Source organism: Myotis nattereri (assembly GCF_964212035.1).
Source record: "Myotis nattereri genome assembly, chromosome: 3".
In the NCBI taxonomy this organism is placed as follows: domain Eukaryota; kingdom Metazoa; phylum Chordata; class Mammalia; order Chiroptera; family Vespertilionidae; genus Myotis; species Myotis nattereri.
In genome coordinates, this window is record NC_138077.1 from 20009801 (window position 1) to 20016005 (window position 6205).

General features: G+C 36.6%; 1 pseudogene across 1 annotated transcript; it reads right to left on the minus strand.

The window, feature by feature from the left end:
- Positions 1–5373: 5373 nt before the first annotated feature.
- On the minus strand, positions 5374–5615 carry LOC308516425 (small ribosomal subunit protein eS27-like; annotated as a pseudogene). The gene has a single exon. The product of its transcript is annotated as a small ribosomal subunit protein eS27-like (transcript).
- Positions 5616–6205: the final 590 nt, after the last annotated feature.

Below are 6205 nucleotides of genomic sequence, written 5' to 3' on the forward strand. Positions count from 1 at the left end.
TATTCTCAAAATAAAGCTGAGCTGTTAGTTGCAAATCAGATCTCATTTTTCTCCTACCAAGTTTCCCTCTACATGCTCCCCCGTCAGTCGAGCAGAAAATGGTCAGGCATTTCTCCTTTAGATCTGACTCAACCCATATTAAAAATTGGATTCCATTGAAAGCGTCAATAAGAAACTTTTCAACATTCCCATTAAAAACAAACCCATCCAAAACCTCCTCCCTAAAACCATCAAGTTTCAGGCATAAAAGCAAAAGCTCCTCAGGCAGATTGGAAAAAAGAAATGCTCTCTGGGTCCTTTAGGGTCCTTCTTATGGAGCAAAGCAGTTTGTAGCTGGAGAAAATCAAACTCTTTTCACTTTTTAAGAGCAGTAAAATGATGCATTTGTTTCCAGAGCTGGATTCAAAGGCAGAGAGACTATCAGGTAGGTTTCAGCTTTGCCGATTCAGGGAGAGAGGCAGAGAGAGAGAAAGTGGGAGAGAAAGAGAGAGAGGATGAGAGAGACACAGAGCACAGCTCCCCTCCTGAACCGCTGTGTTCTTCAATCAGCCAGTGATCCTCGGAGCTGCAGGAAGGAGGGAGGAGCCAGCTCCAAGCAGGAGAGAAGCAGGAACAAGAGGGAGGGGAGTTCAGTGTATGAGCCAAACGATATCCATCTTTTCAGCTTGCCTCATCTGAAACAAGATGCAGTGTCCTTGCTAAGCCTTCCCCTCTGGTTTTAACATATAAAACTAGCCCGAATACTTGCTCAGGTTTGATGTGAATGACAAATACCATCTTTGAGAAGTCCAAGCTATACCATGAAGGGGCTACTTTTATTCTTATCTAGACCTCTCTGATTCGTAATCTATTGGAGGAAGAATATTATCAATGCCATGTTTAAAAGAATAGGAGGTACCAGCTTTGGTTGTGTTTTTTGTTTTTTTTGTTTTTAAATACAGAGTGGGGCAAAAGTAGGTTACACTTGTGAATAGGAAAAACAGTTTATTTTTGTATTATTATTTATTAGTTATTGTATTATTTTTCATACAAACAACTATAAACCTACTTTTGCCCCACCCTGTATATGTTGTACTTAATGATAAACAAAAATGTCATTACAGTCCTCATTACACTAAATAAGATTTTGCAGAATCTTTGATAGAGCCATACTAGCTTTAGGAATATAACTATTTTCTGACTGTGTCATCAAGTTAAGCGAGCCACCATTTGAATAAATAATATTTCTTGTTGTTAAAGTCAGATTACATTATATAGGGCCAGAGTGTTGCCAGGACTGTTGATAGAATCATTGCATCTCTGAACTGATTTAAACAGTGGTCAGTTTTGCAAGAGGAGATGTTTAGCAAAGAAGTAACTGACAGCAGTAGTTCTGATCCGTCGTTTCCCAGCATGCTTTGGGGTGGCTACCCTACAGCATTCCTTCTCAGCTCAGCCTCAAGACCAGAGGGGTCTGAATGGAAGTGGGGTAAGGGAAAGGAGAAAGTTGATATGATTACGATCTAAATTAATGGAAGTGCTAATAGAGCTCTGAGCATCTCATTTTAGAGATAATTGAAGCTACATTTTGAACCTGAATCTGTTCAAGTGGGAAGTGGTTGTATTAGGCATTGCCAGCCCTACGTTTCAATAAATACACTAGGCGCTTTGCTATTCTTGACATGGTGTTTGATTTCCCCTTTGCTCTGTAAATGGAACACAATCATTGTGACAGCACAACACTCTAGCTCTCCCTACTGTTAACATAGACCTTACAGTGTGGTGCGAGTAAAGATCTGGGGTAAACTCATCTTAAAATAATGTTGCTTCAGAAAGCACAAAATGATAAACAGACCTTATTTTTTACTGTGTTCAGTGTTCTGTGGCATGCTATCCTCTCTCTTCTCTCAGATCTTATTCTTTCCTGCCATATGCAAAAATATTATTATTTAATATGGTATTTAACTCTGGATTTTCATTTGGGTTGGACAATCAGTATCACACTGTTAAAAATGAATAGACATTAATAATAGTTGTTGCAATTCCATTTGATGTCTAGGGACATTCCCTCTATCATTACCATCATATGTGGGTTTTCTATTAAGTATAAATTTGGAAGAGAGACATCTTACCAGAATGTCACCCAGGTCTCTAGGCTATAACAAAAGATGCCTACATCCAAAAGTTAGCACACATCCAAAAGTTGGTGGAATTATAGCCAGTAGGGGAGCTAGGAGAAATATCTGAGTTTTACTCCAGACTTTGCAGTTGTTGGCTGTATAACCTTGGACAAAAGTTTTTATACTTTCTCTGAGTGTTTGCTTTCACATCTGTAAAATAAGAGGGCTTGAATGGATTATTTTTAGGCCCTTTCAGGTTCTCAAGGGACAATATAATATTTAAATAGTTTGGGTTAACTTCATCTTAATTTTCTTCTCTGCCTGTTTCACAATAATCAATATTGTCACCCAGCTGGTGTTGCTCAGTGGTTGAGTGTTGCCCTATGAACCAGGAGGTCACAGTTTAATTCCAGGTCAGAGCATATGTCAGGGCATATGCCCAGCTTGGGTTATGGCCTTGATCCCAAGGGGGGGGGCATTCAGGAGATAGCTGATCAATGATTCTCTCTTATCATTGATGTTTCTTTCTCTCTCTCCCTCTTCCTTCCTCTCTGAAATCAATAAAAATATTTTTTTAAAAAAATCTATTGTCATCAAATAAAAGATAGAAGCTTGTAAGAGATTCTCCAAGCTATCTCTTTCCCTTTATGGCTTGAAGGTCCTTATCAATATGAAGATGGCATAAGATTCAAGCAGCCTGAAATGTTGGGCCAACTGAAGGATCAGGGTTGCCCTGGAGGTCTGTGGGAATCTATAGTAGCTTTGTATGAGTGAGAAGTAAAAGTTGTTGTGTAAATGGTTGAGTTTAAGGTTCAATTGTTACTGAGTGCTAATCAAGCTCATCCTATTATAGTTAGGTATACTGTTGCCCCCACACAGGTCAAAAGTGGTAGAGCCAGATTTAAAAATCATAGTCTGGTTCTGCATTCTTAATCGCAACAGACCCAGACTTTCCAATTACCCCTCTTGGCACCTCATGCTTGGGAACATTTCCAGTGGATGTTAATAATAATAAAGTTTTGTTTTTGCTTTCTTTTGTCAAAAAGCATGTTTGGAATATCTTCATTTTTCAAAATTTTAACTTATAAATAACTGTCGACCAAGCTTTATGTATATGTATGTGTGTGTGTATGTGTGTGTGTATATATATATTTCTTGAAAGTTGTAAGCTCTTCCATTAACCATAATCTCATTTCCTTTTCAGTATCCTCATGAGCTAATAATAAAATAATCATTCTAAATGCCTTACATATAACTTTTAGAAAACTAGGAAGAAAGATGTCTAAGAAGCCCCTTGTGCCTTAAAAATTTTTTTCTTTCTTGTGAGACTCATTCCTGTCTCACTTGCAATAAAGTTATATCTATTTAAATAGAAATTATTATTATGCTAGAACAGCTTAGGTGAAGACTTGTTTATTGTTGTCCTACTGCTGCCTTGATTATTTTTTTTAAATGTTTTTAATGATTTTTAGAGAGAGAGGAAGGGAGATAAAAACATCAATGAGAGAAACATCAACAGGCTGCCTCCTGTATGCCCCCCATTGGGGATCAAGCCTGAAACCAGGCATGTGCCCTGACCCAGAATCAAACCAGCGACCTCTTGGTGCATGGGTAAATACTCAAGCAACTGAGCCACAATGGCCAGGCTGTTTTGATTATTTTAAAACACATACCAAATATAGCATTACAGACTGTAAAACAACCCACAGAGAATTACATGGCAATAATTTCATTAGGCTTTTAGTTTATGAACTCCTTGATGTAATTATAACTTTGCAAAGTACTGCAGGCTATTCATTTCTCTAAAAGTCTACATTATATCTGAAAATCCTCAGAACGGGAAATGGCATAAAAAAAAGTCTAGTTGAATATGGCAAAATAACATCTGTAGTAAACACAGGACCAATGGAAACATTTAGTCTTATTTTATGAAAATAAAAAGGTATCATAGATAAATTAATCATAAAGATGATAATATTTCTCTTTCTAGAAATATAGTGTTATGTAGCCAAAACATTGTAGAGGACTGGCCTGGTTTAAGACTTTTGCTAACTTAATAATCAGAGCTGAAATGAAAGATCTCATAAATTATCATATATATATATATATATACACATATATATATATATACAGATACATTTACAACAGAGAAGTAAAATCTAGATTTTATAATCATGTATAATAAATGTATAAATTTATAATATATATGATTGTACATATCTAATATCTATATTATATAAAATACATGCATACTCTGCTTTAGCTGATGGTTTAAAAAAAAATGACTATCAATTTGGCATCATAGGAGAACCCAAATTGCTGTGATTTATTTCCTTCTTTTTCAATGTCTCATCAGAAACCTACAATATTTAATACTGTCTGATTACTATGCATATAATTGTGTCCTGTGAATAAGGACACAATTTAATTTGGCTCCAAGTCAGAGACTAACTTCATGAATCTAATTTTGAAATCTGCTAAATACATTGTTAATCCAAAGGTCTCTCAAATGGGAAATTTTATGATTTTTTTAAACCTGTTCCCTGGATGAGACAAAAATTTGGAGGTATTTATGTATGTATGTACATCTATATATACCTATGTATGTTCATATGTTAATGTAGAACAGCTATAGAGAGAAATAAGGCTGTTATTAATGGTCACTGTGCAATCAATTTTATTCATCTGGTAGTTATGTAAGGTTCATCTAGCCATTAATAAAGATAACATCTGGAGGAGAATTTTTATAGAGCTGTGTGAAGCTGTTGAATAGATTAAGAATGACTGAACCTATCCTACAGAAAAAAATAGCAACAATATATAGCCATTTTAAATATGATTATATGCTATGAACTTGCATTCATTCATTCAACATCCATTTGAGTGTCTAAAGGTCAGACAATGTGCATTAGTGGTAAAGAACATTATAGTTTCTGTCCTTGTGAAACTATGGTCTAGTCATTTTTCATACTATCTTCTTCCTTAAATTCCTCTCTGAAAAAAACCTTTCATCCTAAGGGATTCAATACAATAAATATTTAATGCTTAGGATGAAAATGTCTTGATGCACAACAAATTGACCAAGCCTTAAATTAGTAATGAGATAATGCAAGGGGACCCCTATACCTTATTTTCACGGGGTCCATTTGAGCTACACGATTTCAAAGAAATTATTTCAATGTCTCTGTTATCTCAAGGGTAGAATAATATATATATTTTTAAAAAATCCAAAATGTCTTTGATGGTTTCCCACTCATCTTGATTTGAAGTGCTTTTAGTGCTGCTTCCTTCTGAAGGAGCATCCTTCTGTAAGCCTTGCTTTTCCTCCTGTTGGCTGACAGAGAACAGGGGAGCAACCAACACACAAAACTGCTGTTTGTGCAATTGGCTAAACATGGTGGTGATTCCATAGCACCCTGGGCATTTTACATCCATGAAGTAGGAATCGGGGCTCTGCACCAGGTGCTTCCTCTTCTCTTCTGGAGAGGGACGGAGGAGATCCTTAGCGAGAAGCATATTGTTGTGGGAAGGTTGTCACTGCCGGAAAGGCTAGAATAAATTCTTGAGCCAAGTATTATCAATGCAAGTGATGTACAAAGGAATTCTGATCTTAATTTTTAAATTTTTTTCACTAGGGAGCTGAGGGGGTGAAAACTTTTCAGTAACTATGAGACTAGTTCTTCGTTCTGGCCTGGCCTTGATTTCTTTTCATTTGGCATGTCCCATGTTATGCTGATCCTTGATTATAATGTGTCTTCCCTCTCGCTCCTGTCCCATGTCAGTGTGTACTAGGGTATTGCTTCCTTTTAAGTAAAGCCTTTCTTAGTATTTTCAGAAATTTCTGTCTCCACATCTATAAATGGTTAATGTTCGCTTTATGCACCCAAACTTTATTAACCATATTCTCAAAGATGGTTGCTCTTTCCAGTCCTTTGCCGAGTGAATGCCACTCATTGCCCTGGGAATGGCATCTCTTTCTGTGCCCAGTGGTATGGCTTTGCTTTCTAATCTGAGCACTCTCTCCTGTAGGAGCATCATCATCTTGCCTTGAGGTGATACCTGGGGCATGGTAATGGGTAATATGTTTTATCTCATGTCTTTTGGCA